The 15,396-nt window shown below is 53.8% G+C and overlaps 1 protein-coding gene across 2 annotated transcripts in view; it reads left to right on the forward strand.

Moving 5' to 3' along the window:
* Window positions 1–247: 247 nt before the first annotated feature.
* Window positions 248–15,396, forward strand: part of CBARP (CACN subunit beta associated regulatory protein) — a 58,869-nt gene continuing 43,720 nt past the window's right edge. The window contains exons 1-2 of one of the 2 annotated variants that reach the window (XM_078877094.1): window positions 248–427; window positions 1,765–1,828. The gene's annotated coding sequence lies outside the window, so the exon portion shown is untranslated. The remainder of the gene's footprint in view (window positions 428–1,764; window positions 1,829–15,396) is intronic. The other variant, XM_078877093.1, reaches the window with a different exon arrangement.

Consider the following 15,396-nt stretch of genomic DNA (forward strand, 5'->3'; position numbering starts at 1 on the left):
AGGTGGACTGTTACATCGTAGGAGCGTGAGACGCGGCAGGCGGCGTGGGGTGGCCTTCATCCAGCAGTGGATTGATCATGGCTGATGAGCTGATGATGACTTTCTATAACCGGAATGAATTCCACCTTTGATGTTGAAGATGATTCAGATGATGACGTTGATGACAGCTGGACTGCGATCAGCTGATGGGGGGGGTGGGTGGAGTGAGTGCGATCACGTGGCCGCTCGGCTCATTATAAGGAGCGCAGCGAATGAAAGGGATAACGCAGAGGATGCCGCACACACACACAGCCGTAGACACGTGTGTCCGCGTGTGTAGAGGTGTGTGTGGTATCGAGGTGTGTGTGTGTGTGTATATAAAATGAGAGGCGATGCAGGGCAGCGCAGACAGGGCGCGGATTAAGCATCGACCAGCACCGGGCGTCTGGTGAGTGATGCACCCCATCATAACCACCACCATCATCATCACCACCACCACCATCATCACCATCACCTCTGTTACAATGAGCGCAATGCCGCCGCCGCCACCACCAGCAGCAAACCGACTACTTCGTGTGTGCTTCACACGGATTGCGGTGGTTTGTGCGCGATGGTTGTACATGCTGTGTGTGTGTGTGCACGTGTGTAGTACAATCGTCTGAACACAGTGATCATCGCTTGCACATGTGTCATACAGTGTGTGCAATGCCCAGGGTGTGTGCAATGCACTGTGTGTATGCAATGCGTTGTGTAATAAGGTGTGGATACTGTGTATTACACAATACCCCAGCGTGTGTACATGACGGACTGCAGTGATGTCTTTGTGTACACTATAAACGGTGTAGGTGTAACAGTGTAATAATAGTGTCCATTCACAAATAATGTATTGTGAGTGTGAATAGACCATGTGTGTGTGTACACTGTTAACACGCAGTGTGTGTATAATTGTACACTGTGTGTACCAAACTGTGTGTACCAAACTGTGTGTAAGCGGTGTGTATACACAATGCCTGTGTGTGGCGGTACACTTCAATACACATCGTGTGTATTTGTGAAATAGAGGGTGTGTGTGTATGGGGAGCGGTGGCGCAGTGGTTAGCGCGCTGCGCTACGAACACGGCGACCCGAGTTCGATTCCCGCTCACGGCCACAAGTGACGATTATCTGAACCGGTCCTGGGCCTCCACTAGGTGGACTCGGCCTCAAATGAGCACCTAGTGTGATATTTAAACATCGCCACTAGGGAGACAAAGGCGGCCGGGCGTGGTTCTGGCACACCCACCGACCCCTCGTGTGCCGTGCCGGCCTTCATAGGTGTTACTCGCCAACAGGACTTGCCCCAACAGTCTGTTCAGGCTACACGGGGGATCTTTGTCTTTGTTGTGTGCACGGTCGCCTTTTGTGTCGGGCTCTAATTGTTGTGATGCACGTGGCGTGGGTCGCGATGTCTGTGTGCATCCGTCTCTAACGGAGAGTCCTAAACCATCACACGCGCTCACTGCGCACGATGTACACGTGTGTGCATAACATAGCATGTCATTGAACGCGTAACACACGTGTGTTATACAATGGGTCTGGCTAGACGGGGCATCACACACACACTTGTGTCATACGTGGTGTGTGCGTGGCGTGTAACAAACACTCTCTGACGACACGTGTTGTGCACACACACCACCACCAGACACCACCACTACCACACACCACTACCACACACCACCAGATACCACACTTGTGTCATACGTGGCGTGTAACAAACGCTCTTGACGGCACGTGTTGTGCCCGCAGTCTGGGTGTATCCGGGCACGTGTTGTGCAATCGCCTGCTGCACGGGCACTGCACGCACAGCTCCGTGAGCCCCACTACCCCGCTGCACACACCACCATCACCACACACCACCAACACACACCACCAACACACACCACCATCACTACACACCACCACACTACACACCACCATTATCACGCAGCACCAACACACACCACCATCACACACCATACACCACCATCACACACCATACACCACCATCACCACACTACACCGCCACCACCATCACCACACTACACCACCACCAACACACACCACCACACACCACACACCACCACCATACACCATCACCACCACCATCACCACACACACCATCACACACCACTACACCACCATCACCACACACCACCACCACACACCACTACCCACCACCACCACACACCACCACAACACCCCACACACCTTACTTCGTGTGTGCTTCACACGGATTGCGGTGGTTTGTGTGCCACCAACACCACACACACCACACCACCCACCACACGCCACTACACACCACCACACACCAACACTGTGTCGATATGTACGGTGTGCGGTGGGTAACGTTTGCGTGTGTATTTTCGAAGCACACGGTGTGGGGTTAACAGTGTGGCGATGGGCACCGTGTAACCATAAACACACGCTACACAACACACTACGCAACACGCGCGTGTTACACAACAGTGCGTGTCATTTGGTGGCTGTGCGATAGAGACCGTGTCTAAGTGGTGTGTGTGGTGGTGTGTGTGTGGTGTGTGTGTGTGACAGCGCTCAGTGTGTGTGTGTGGTGTGTGTGGTCTGTGTGTGTGTGGTGTGTGTGTGGTGTGTGTGTGGTGTGTGTGTGGTGTGTGTGTGGTGTGTGTGTGGTGTGTGTGTGGTGTGTGTGTGGTGTGTGTATGGTGTGTGTATGGTGTGTGTATGGTGTCTGTGTCTGTGTGTGTGGTGTGGTGTGTGCACGCTCTTCGCCGTTGCGGTTGTGCAACGTTTCGCGCTACGCCTCGAACGCGGCCCCCCGAGTTCGATTCCCGCTCACGGCCACCAACACCCAGTGACTGATCTGAACCGGTCTTGGGCCTCCCCCTAGGTCGACTCGGCCTCAAATGAGTGCCTGGGCAGACGAAGGCGGTCGGGTGTGGTGCTGCCCCCCCACCCTCCCCTTGCACCGTGCCGGCCTTAATAGGGACTCGCTAACAGCACTTTCCCCAACAACCTGTGCAGGCTATACGGGCAGGACCTTTGTCTTTGTGCTGCTCAACGCGTGGTACACGCGTTGAGCAGCACACGTGCGATGTAACCCGTGCGGTGTTTGCCGCCGTGTGACGGGCCCCTCGTGATGTGACGAGGGGGTCCGTGTGTTCTGCATCACACGCGGACCGGACACACCGAATGCCGGGTGAACAATGCCGGTCAGTCGGCCTACTTGTGGGCAATGGTATCTGCAGTGCACGAGAGCGCCGTGTTGTGTGCATGCCTGCAGCATGCGGGGTGATTGCACGATGTTGCTGTATATGATGAACATGTGCGTTCACCATGGGGTGGGGTCGAGGTGTGTTACTGTCATGTCCGGTAGTTTGACCATACTTCGCCACGTTGGTGATCGACCGGTTTTGATTGTTACTCGCCTCCGATGTTGGCCGTGCAACAGAACTCACGGCGAAGTTGTGCTAACTGCTGCACCACCGCTCCGTCCCGTGTCTCTAAGCAGTGTAGCAATATGCAATGCCTAATATATAAACTAACATATGCAGTACGCGCACATCTATCTTAACCATTCATAACATTTACTTTGCAAGATTGCATATTCCTCACCCTGTGCACACATTACAAGTGTATCTGTAATCCTTCTCATGAATTCATTACATTTAAATGTATTCACCTTGAATGCGTCACGTCTCGTTATATGCCGGATTTCAAACTGGCTAGCGCTTCGGTGGGTGCCCGAGCCAAGGCTTGCCAGGTGTTGTAGGTCTGGGGCTGAGAGAAGTAGTTGCCAGGTGATGGCAGTGCTGAGTGTCACCCTCCCCTTGAATACAGCGCGGTCCTGGGTCCGGATTCTCCTGTTTCCTTCCACAACAAACCACATCGGTCATTCTTTAAATGCGACTGGACAAACATTCGCGGGGCAGGACCCTCCTGCAAACGAGACCTCAAGCTTGGGTTTCCTCGGTGTCTAATAGAACTATACACACAATGCCAAAAATATATAATTGCCAATAAAATAGAATTAGCAATGTGGTACAAGTGTACACACGTGGCACATATAGTGCACGGTAGGATGACACCAACCCACTGCTGGACAAGGTTACAGTTCAATAATGATTTTAAAAATTCCACTCCAATTCCCACTCTCACCTATGGCCATGAGCTTTTGGTAATGACCAAAATGATGAGATCGCAGGTACAAGGGGTCGAAATCAGGTTTCTCCGCAGGGTTGCCGGGCTCACTCGCCGTGATCGGGTGAGGAGCTCGGTAATCTGGGAGAGCCTTAGAGTCGAGCCGCTGCTCCTCCGGATCGAGAGGAGCCAGTTGAGGTGGTTCGGTCACCTGGCAAGGATGCCCCCCGGTAAACTCCCCCTGGAACTCTCCCCACTGGGCGAAGATCCCAGGGCCGGCCCAGGACACGCTGGCGGGATTCTGCCCCTCGGCTGGCATGGGAACACCTGGGAATTCTCCAGGAAGAGCTAGAGTTTGTCGCCAGGGAAAGAGAGGTCTGCACCGCCCTACTCAACATGCTGCCGCCACGACCCTCATTAGAACAAGCGGACTTAGAAACGGACGAACACCCCAATCAAATCCTTTTGTCAATCAACTGCTCCTTGAAAGCCTTCTTCACACCGTGTCAGTCATGCGGAGGGGAGGGGGTGTTTGATCATACTTCACCATGCCGGACACTACGAGTCTGTATAATGAACACATGCGTAAATGTTCCACTCGTGTAGATGTATCCCTCCCTTTGTATTGCTACACGGGTGGGGGGGGGGGCTGCTGCCGTACTGTGCAATGTGACCCATGTAAACACTGCGTGGATATTCTTAACATATATTATGACGATGGTTGAACTGCTGCCTGTCTTCGCCACGTGCACGCTCACCCAATCATTTGTGCGCCCGGGGCCCCAGTGGCGCAGGCGACTGGTGCTCGTCCGTGCGCTGTTGAGCTCACCCATTCACGCCTACAGACGGCATCAATTATATATCGATTGGGTTTGAACTGGTAACCAGTAAACTTGCTCACCGTTTGTTTCCCGGATCGATTGACGGTGACTGAAAATCAGGAACCAGTTAGTGATTTCAGGGTGGCCAGCACCACACCCTGTCGCCTTTGTCTCCCCAGGTGGAAATGTTTACACACTGCACTAGGTACTAATTTGAGGTTGAGTCAACCTAGAGGATGCCCAGGACCGATTCAGATAATTATCACTGGTTTTGGCCGTGAGCCGGAATCGAACTCGGGACGTCAGGTTCGTAGCACAGCGCGCTAACTGCTACACTACTCGCGACTGTACAAACAGCACGGTCACCTAAGTGGCCATGATATATGTGGTTCATTCGCCCTCGTTTCTCAGAACGTCAAGGTACAGCTCTGCAATTACTCGCCTACTCATGGCACTTTCTGATGGGTCACAATTTTGAGGGAGCTCTCTCTCAAGGGTATGTGATCTACTCTTCCACGCTTTTAAGGCCACAGTGTTACGGACGAGTGTGAGGGGTTTTGTTTGTTAAATTAAGGTCATTACACAAAGTTTTTGCCACAAATGAATGACAAAACTTTGCTGATCTTGTCAAGGAGCATAAACCATCACGCAAACTCCGGTCATCCTCACAGCGGCTTTTGGCAAAACATCTCAAAAAGACGGTCACTGGATCGCGCAATTTCAGATGCGCTTCTACGGCCGTCTGGAATGCTCTTCCTTCCAATCTTAGAAAGCCACTGGAGCTTATGCACTTTTAAATCTAAATTTAAAACTCATTTCTTAAGAACTGCTTTCTGTGTTTAGTTTGTCCTTCCCCCGCATCTCTGATTAGCACGGTTGGCGACGAAGGGTGCGAAAGAAGTTCAACATACATACAACACTCCCAACACAGCAGCACCATCACCAATTACCGTAATTTCATGAGCACTTCTCACCACAGCACCAAACACTCACACGACACTTCTCACAGCAACAAACACGGTGACCGGCACTTCTCACAACACCAAACTCGGTCACCGGCACTGCTTATAACAAACACGATCGTCTTACCGTTTAAATCTCATTCCGTGTTATGCTCATCCAAATCTTGGTGGTGCAAATAAACATTATTTTAACTTCCATACCATTGATCATCATCAATTTTCAAGGCTCGCGGTTATGCTCTGCACAGCAATTGCAACAGTCTGTTCGGGCGATTTGATATTCTGATGTGCAAAGTTTACGGAGAGCACACACTTCTGTTGCTAGCACTAACACAGCGCGTACAATGCCACGAGTGGACACGCTCGGGCATAGCGTTCACACAGGCTTAGTGCCGGATATGCACAGAACAATTGGCCCAGGACTTAATTTCTCGCTTGATATTTTCCAGAATGCTGCTAGGCTGGTTTGGAGTTATGGATTATTAGCATAAGGCACTACAACTAAAACCGCTTTTTGTTGGGCTATTATCCTTCCCCACACCTACGATTAGCACGGTTGGCTACGCACGGTGCGAAAGAAGTTATACATGCATTTCTTAACCCAGAGCTTAAAATGCTGCAGATACCGGTTTCCCACGCTCTATGCGGCTTCTGTTTTTGCGATTTCATGCTGTACATGTGGCTGACATATTTCTACCCCAATTTGGCTAAATGCGCTTTGAATTTACTCATACGCAACGAATCTATGTGGATCAACGTGGGACACCTCCGATTAGCACGGTTGGCTACGTACGGTGCGAAGGAAGTTATACACATTATGTGTGTGCTGCTTGCGCTACTTGGCAGGCAGTGGTTTCGTGCGGTTTCACTTTGTGCACCCTTTTTTGGAACGCGTCTACCTGTACTGGTTCAGACCACAACCTCGTTATTGGCGGAAGTAAGAGGTGAGGCCAGGGAGTAAGTGAGCTAAGCCGCTACAGGACCTGTGACTACTGTTAACATAACGAAGATAATGATCCCCGACGTGTGACAGTAGGTGAGCATCTATTCACAAGATGTTATATCCCTCGCCTGGTATACAGGAGGTCATGGGTTCAGCCCCGACCGTGTATATTTGGAGTTTGCATGTTCTCCCTGTGGTCACGTGGATTTTATTTGGGTCCTCCTGTTTTTCCTTCCACATTTAGAAACATGCGTTTAGATTATTTGGCTGCTATGATTTTCCACATGATAAGTCACTTGGTTGAGCTATCATTTGTGGCCAGGTTGCTTCTGAAAAATATCTAATGTCAGTGGTCCTTACTTGGTAATATAAAAATAGTAATAGTTTAATAGCATCGCAGGCAGGTTTGCGTTCTTGTAAACCTGATAGAAGAAAGGGGACTTGGTGCCAGAAACAGAGGCACTCTGGGAAGGCTTGAAGACAGTTGTTGAAGCAGCAGCAGAAGTCCTCGGTCCCAACGAAAGGAAGAAGTGTAAGTGGATTAGTGCTCAAACTGAAGAAGCCAAAGATGAGCAACGCAAAAGTCCAGGAGGGGATATGTATGTATGTTGAACTTATTTCGCACAGTATGTAGCCAACCGTGCTAATCGGAGGTGCGGGGGAAGGACAACGCCAAACTAAACGCCAAAAGCAGTTTTAAATAAATGAGTTTTCAATCAAAATTATTTAAAAGTGCACTGCTCCAGTGGCTTCTGAATATCGGAAGGAAGCGCGTTGCAGATGGCCGCAATAGCACATCTGAAAGTGCACGATGCAGTGACTGTCTTTGTTCGATCACTCGCCAAAAGTAAGATGAGTGTTGTGGACAAGATTAAGCAAAAAAAGTTGTCTTTTGGGTGGGACACGTGTGCAGGTTGGGGGAGGACCAGTTACCAGAGGTCGCAAACGGGTTTTGATTCCTTACCCGTACCCGGCCGCACCAGGGTCGCAAACTGGTACCCGTACCCGGCCGGGTACGGGTACCCGGCCGGGTACGGGTAGCCGGGTATCGGGTAGGGTACGGGTATCGGGTACCCGGTTGCGACCTCTGCCAGTTACGGAGGCAGGCATTACAATAGTTTCCACAAGTCTGGCAACTAAGGGGAAGACCGATGGATGACCAGATGGTGGGAGACTGTGAGGGCAGATCTTGGAGGGGTGTGTCCACTGTCCAGCAGCTGCAGGATGGCGAGGCGTGCTGGCACATGGGCGTCTTTGGCCACGGTGGCATCGTGATCGCTCGTTTCGGATGCTAACCGTGGCTGAGAATCAAGCTCTCGGGCTGCCGCGTTTCGTGACGAACTGCGTGAATCACCGTGTGAACCACTGCGCCACCGCCCCACCTGGCAATAGCATACAATACGGAATGAGTTTCACATGAAAAACAAGTTAATCAAATTATTTATGCGTACTAATTGTATAATGACTTGATATTTACGTGAGTGACGTCACGCACTGCCATGTGACACCATTTTTCATGGGAAAACGGCCGAAGTGACCTCATAGTAGTGACAACATTTTCAGTTTTCGGTTTCATCTGATACAAAATTGTAATCAAATGATTTATTATTTTATGCCTGTGTTTCATACTTTTCAGATTAATCTGAAAATCAGAAGCACATTCCTTGTGCACAAAACACTGTATATAGGCATCATGGCATGCAGAGATCAACAGATTATACAGCTGCGAATATAGCTGCTTGACAACATGCAGAGAACGGAATTTGTTTATACAGAAGTGCTTGATAACACGCAGTGAACCGTAACACACGTGTGCATATAGACTTTGGATTTAATCACAGACTTACGATAACACTCCGACAGTAATAATAGCACGCTCCAAGGTGGCTAGATGTTAACTACCTTGCCTGGTATACAGGAGGTCGTGAGTTTGATCCCAACCCTGACACTTGTATATGTAATGTAGTAACTCGGCGGGAGATGACTTCACGGGTAGCACACTCTTGTATTCACCAACTTCGTTACACAGGTGACTAACACCCACTATAGTTACTCGGGTGACTAACACCCACTTGGTTACTCGGGTGACAAACACCCACTTGGTTACTCGGGTGACTAACACCCACTTGGTTACTCGGGTGACTAACACCCACTTGGTTACTCGGGTGACTAACACCCACTTAGTTACTCGGGTGACTAACACCCACTTAGTTACACGGGTGGCTAACACCAGCCTACCCCACACGGTTCTCCTGGCTACACCAACACGGGCTCTTACGCCCCGTAGCCTCTCGGAACACACCCAGCCGGAGTGTCCCTCTCGACTCTGGGTCCCACAGTCCCGTCCCACATGGGCGTCGGACCACGGGTCCCACAGTCTCGCCTCCGAGCCACACAGGGCCCCGGTCCTGACAAGGACAGCGGGACTAGGGGTCTCAGGGCACTACCTCTTCAACTCTGTCTTCGATCTTCAACTGGTTAACAACAACAACCACGAGTGCTCTCGCGCGTCCCCCTTTATGCACCTCCTGCGGACGTCGCTGAGAGCACCCCTCCCATTTGACCAATCACTGGGCGCTGGCTACGATCCTCTTTTCCCACCTCGTGTCAGCGCGCCTCACCACCCACGCCGCGCCGCCCCGTAATCCCTCACTCCCGGCGCGCGCGTCCACACCACGCCCACATCGCGTGCCCAACCCCGCACCCCGTGCCGCCCCGTGATCCATCACTGTCGGCGCACGTCAACACCACCACTACATCACCCCCTACCACATAGCTCGCAGCCGACCCGGCTGCTATAAAAATATACAACACCCCCTTCCCCCCATGTGTGCCCCATAACACAACACGAACACCGCCATCCGCAAAAATCAGCAAATGCCACTACAACAACAAGAACAATATGTACAATCCGGCGAGTGACAACAATAAATGTGTATGCAAAAAAATATTTTTTTTTCTCTTCTTCTGACTCGTGCAGCGTCCCATTCTTTCCGAGCGTCCCTTGAACGGGACATTACCCCGGCAGAGGGGGAACACGGCGGCGAGCCCGGGTTTGAAATTTTTTTTTTTTTTTTCACGAAAAGTGTTGTGTCCTAGCCCGAGTCCGCCTTGCCGGTCCATCGTACGGCACCAGACGCGGTTGACCGTCCGGTGGTGCCGGCAGTTCAGGAAGGCACGGGCCAGGCATCGGGGATCCGCGCGTGCCGCGGGGTTCCGGTACCCGACGGTCAACAGCCGTCAGGTCCGAGACACCTGGGGGTGGGTCAGGTGGAGACACGTGAGGATCCGCCTGCGACACATCCCTCCCCGAGTCGACGGTCACATCACACGCTCGGTCGTTACGGCACAAAACGGGGTCACGCGGTGCCGCGTAGGGTTTCAGTCGGGAGGGGTGCACGTACCAACGGCGTTTTTCCCATTTAATCTGTATACTCTGGGGTCGTGCAACCCGCACAATTTCCACCGGCCCCTCCACGGTCTCAACAATTTGGGGGACGTAGCCAACGGTGCATGTGGACAATGCAGCCAGGCCTTATCGCCTGGTTTCCAATCGTGCGTATGCACCCTCCGTCCATGCAATCTCTCGTTCGCGATCTGCCGAGACTGCAAATTCAATCTCGCAGCCTCTCGCGCTTCAGCCAATTTGGCGATATTAAACTTGATGTGGTCTGCCAATTTAGATTTTGCACGTGGCTGGGAAATCCCCAGTTGGACGTCCATGGCCGGATCGGCCTCCCGCCCATACATAAGAAAAAATGGGGAAAACCCCGTCGCCGCATGAGGGGCCATTCGATAGGCCGCGAGTACCCCCGGTACCTGTAAGTCCCAATCAACCTGATCGTCGCAGACCTGTTGGCACAGCATAGACGTAATCGTCCTGTTCAGACGTTCAACCATTCCGTCAGTCTGCGGGTGGTACGGGGAGGTACGCACTTTCTTTGTACCCAACAGGTCGCACACCTCGCGCAACAAAACGCTCGAAAAATTCTTCCCTTGGTCCGTCAGCAAGCGTTCAGGGGCGCCCTTGTCCAAAACATAACCTTGGACAAAGGCGTCCGCCACTGCCGCAGCCGACTGGTTGGCGAGTGGCCATGCCATGGGCCAGCGGGTGAAGTACTCTACGCCAACCAGCAGGAACTTATTTCCCCTAGGTGTAGCGGGAAAGGGCCCCAAGATGTATAACGCAACCAATTCGTTTGTGCGCGAAACCTGAATGGATTGCAGCGGTGGATTAGCCGCTATTGGTGGCGGTTTCCTTTGGGCGCACCCTACACATCCCTTAAGAATGTTCGCCACGTCGTTGCCCATCCCCGGCCAATAATAGTCTCGCTGGATTAGGGCGAGCGTTTTGTGAAAACCCAGATGCATGAGTCGTTCATGAGCAGCCAGAACGACCCTACCCCGCATAGCAAATGGCACAACGAGCGCGTGACGCCGGGACATGTTGTCCCACTTCATCAAGAGGCCCTGTCTGCACACCCAGGAACCGACCCGCGTTTCCCCCCCCCTCGGGAGCGTCAACCTTCCGACGTAGCGCGAGTAGGGAGCTGTCGGCCATTTGGAGACGGCCCCACTCGATGAGAGGCAACGCTAACAGCGAGTCCCTCCCCGTGGGAGCGTCGACCCCCGTAGTATCAGTGGCGGCGAGCACAACTTCCGCGGGGACGGCGACAGGGGGTTTACACCGCGCCGATCCCAGCAGACATGCGCATTCCGTGCGCGGCGGCAACCGCGACAAGGCATCCGCATTCGAGTGGCGCAATCCCTTGCGGTAAATCGTCGTGAATTGGTAGTCCTGAAGGACCTCCAACCATCGGGACAATTGGCCGGATGGCTGCGCCACCCGCATAGCGTATTGGAGAGCCGCATGGTCCGTACGAACCGTAAAATGACGGCCGTAAAGATACGGCCTGAATTGCTGTATGAAAAAAACAATCGCCAGCAATTCATGACGTGTCACGCAGTAGCGTTGTTCCGCAGGGGACAGAACTCTGCTACCGTAGGCGACCACCCGTTCGACCCCCCCCGACCACCTGTGAGAGCACTCCCCCGATACCCGTGTTACTGGCATCCGTGTCGAGCAAAAACGGTTGCGTGAAATCGGGGTAACACAAGGGGGGAGCCTGCACCAAGGCGTCACGAAGGGAGCAGAACGCAGCCTCCTCTTCCGGCCCCCAGTGAAACCGCACACCTTTAGCCGTCAAAGCGTGCAGGGGCCTGGCTATGGTGGCAAACTGCTTGACAAAACGACGGTAATAGGAGGCGAATCCTATGAAGCTGCGGACTTCAGTGACCGAGGTTGGCGTTGGCCATGAGCTGACGCAGTGCGTCTTAGCAGGGTCTGTCGAGATCTCTGAACGACTAACGATATGGCCCAAGTACCTGACCGATTCCCGAAGCAGATAACATTTAGCCGGTTTAAATTTAAGCTTAGCGGAACGCATCCTGAGGAACACCGCTCTCAGTCGCTGGAGGTGCTCCTCAAAAGTCCGGCTGAAAACGATGATATCATCGAGGTAAATCAAACAGGTGTCCCATTGGAGGCCTGACAAAACCAATTCCATGAGCCTCTGGAACGTGGCGGGAGCGGAATGTAAGCCCATGGGCAATCGGTTGAATTCAAATAGGCCTCCCGGTGTCCGGAAAGCGGTTTTTGGTTTCGACTCGTCATCGAGGGGCAATTGCCAAAATCCCGAAAGCAGATAGAGCGTCGAAAAAAACTGTGCTCCCGCCAAGGCATCCAGCGACTCATCCATCCTGGGGAGCGGATACGCATCGGCCATTGAGATTTTGTTTAGGCAGCGGAAATCGACACAGAACCGCAAGGACCCGTCCTGTTTTTTAACCAGGACGATAGGAGCACCCCACGGACTGGAAGAGGGCGAAATGACGTCGGCCGCCAACATGTCATTAACCGCCGACTGCACATGCTCCTTCTCGGCTGGGCTGAGCCGGAAGGGATTCTGTCGAATAGGGGCCGCGTCCCCCGTAGCTATGTGGTGGCGCAACAGGTCTGTGCAGCCAATATCGTACTTGTGTCTGCTAAACACGTCAGCGAACTCGAGTAGCAAGCCCCTCAATGCTCCCAACTGCACACTGGACAAGTTACTAGACCCGGCACACAACGAGTCCAACCACTCTGTCTCCTCGTCACTTGGAGGATGCGTATCGACACTCGAATCCGCGTGAGCAACGAGCTGTTTCTCGATGGGTAGCGGCGCGGCGTGAGCCAGCACCGTTCCCTGTGTAATTACGGCCGGCCGCGACCCCGTATTCAGGACCATAACGAACGGCTCACTGTCCCCCCTCACCATGGTCTGAGCTACCGCTAAGTCGAGGCCCCCTTTTGCTCTGTTAGACGGCCCCAACAGAACTTCCTGTGCCCCCGCATCCACCCCGAGGGGTTTTCTCAACCGAAGGGGTACCAACATTTGCGATCCCAGGGGCACCCGTACAGTCTGAGTTGTCAGCGCCTGCACCGTCGCACAAACCGTGTGTATTTTAGTAGGACTCATCAAAAACGCAACCCGCCGTCCCGATGGAAGCTCAATGCAGGCCTGATCTATGAGAATTTTGATGGGCATCTTAGACAGAAAGTCCGTACCTAGTAAACAAGGAACGACCAGCGATGATGATACAAAAATAGGACCCGCCAATTTGATATCGCCAATACAAATAGTCGCCCGAATCTGGCCGATGATTCCCAAGGATCCCCCGTTCGCCGCGTAAAATGGTACATCCACCGGCAGAAGGGGTCGACATTGGACGGGAAGAATGTTATAAATAAGGTCCGAAATGATAGTGGCCGACGCACCCGTGTCCACAAGCACCCGGACCTCAACCCCGTCAATAAACCCCGTTACCACGGACGACCCGGCCGACGCAGCCACTATCCTGTGGGCCAATTCGGACCATTCGACTGCTTTCGGGCCGTGTACGAACCCCCCTCGCCGAACCGAACCCCCGGTGCCCATACGCGGTCCCCCCACCGCCAAGCGGCGACCCGAACGTGCCGTGTATGTGGACCGAGCGTGTGAGGTGCCGCGACTTGCCGGGTTTAGCTGAGATGACTTGTGGCCCTGGTCGTCGTCCGGACGTGGTCCCGTGGCACGCTGACGCGGAGCCCGGCACCCGGACGCGACGTGACCCCGAAGGCCGCAGTTGTAGCAGACGACGAGGGACGTCGTAGGTTTCGGTTGCTCCAGCTTGCGGGAAGAACGTGTGGGCGAACGACCTCCCGTTCTCCACTCCCCTGGTCTCGATACGGTGAAGGCCTCCTCCCGAGCCGCAGCAGGCTGAGGCTCGGCGACCGTGGCGGCCGGTGCCGCGTTCCCCGCCGATGCGCAGATGACCGTCGGCTTGCGCTTGAGGACTTCGTAAGCGTGAATACTCGTGGCAATCCCCAGGGAGCAGATGTCCATTTCGTCCGCCGTATTGATGGGGACTCCCAAGTCGTGAGCCAACGCCAGCAACTGCTCCGTCACCATGGCGTCCTTCCCCTCCTTGTCCATGCGGGGAAAAGCTGCGTCCGCCAGGGCGAGCAGCGCCGTGCGATAGGCGAGCGTTGTTTCTCCAACCACCTTTCGCCGATCGTAGAAATGGTGGCGACAGGTCGAGGGCGGCCCGAACACCTTAGCCATTAGGTGTAGCGCGGCCTGGAGCGTTGAGCGGGACGACCTTGGGGCAGATGTGAAGGCTGCATGCGCGTCGTCGTCGAGCATCGCTGGCAGCGCGCGCAGGGCAGTGGTGTCGGACCACCCCGACATTTCTTGATGTGCGAGGAACCTTCGTTGGGAGGCTCCCCAGTCGCCCCCGTCTGCCTTGAACGCCGACAGCGCGGGCAATCGTTGCTGGAGGACCCGGTCGTCGTCGCCGTCGAAACGATTTTCCCGCGCGCCGCTGTGGTTGTAGAAAATGTCGGCTCCGTCTGCAGGCGCATAATGGAGAGCTCCGGCGCGCGCCGATGACGCGGGCTGCGCTGAGTGGAGATCTCCGCCCACGTGGTGTCCGCGCTTCCCGCCAATTGATGGCGGACCCTCAAAAACGGCGCCAACTTCAAAACTTTTGGCGCGAAGCGCCTTCTGGCGGGATCCCTCCAGCCGCGCTGCCTCCTCCAACCCCGCAGCCGTCCCTCCGCCCGCTGGAACGGAGATTTCCGCCAAAATTGCAGCGGTGGCGAGCAGCAACTTCGCCAGGCGGGAGTGTGCGTCCTGTAGGCTGGTGTCGGAGGTGAGCGGAGCGTCGGCCATCGCCGCGAAGTGCTGCATCGGCGGCAACTCCTCGTCCTCTCCTCCCGAGGTTGGTGTCTCCGGTACGCCGTCGTCTTCCCGATCTCGCTCGTGGGTACTGGTAGTCTTCCTAGTATCCATTCTTCTTGAAGACAGGTTTACTTCTGACGCCAGTTGTAATGTAGTAACTCGGCGGGAGACGACTTCACGGGTAGCACACTCTTTTATTCACCAACTTCGTTACACAGGTGACTAACACCCACTATAGTTACTCGGGTGACTAACACCCACTTGATTACTCGGGTGACTAATACCCACTTGGTTAC

This window comes from Lampetra fluviatilis, chromosome 46 (genome assembly GCF_964198595.1).
Source record: "Lampetra fluviatilis chromosome 46, kcLamFluv1.1, whole genome shotgun sequence".
NCBI classification, from domain to species: domain Eukaryota; kingdom Metazoa; phylum Chordata; class Hyperoartia; order Petromyzontiformes; family Petromyzontidae; genus Lampetra; species Lampetra fluviatilis.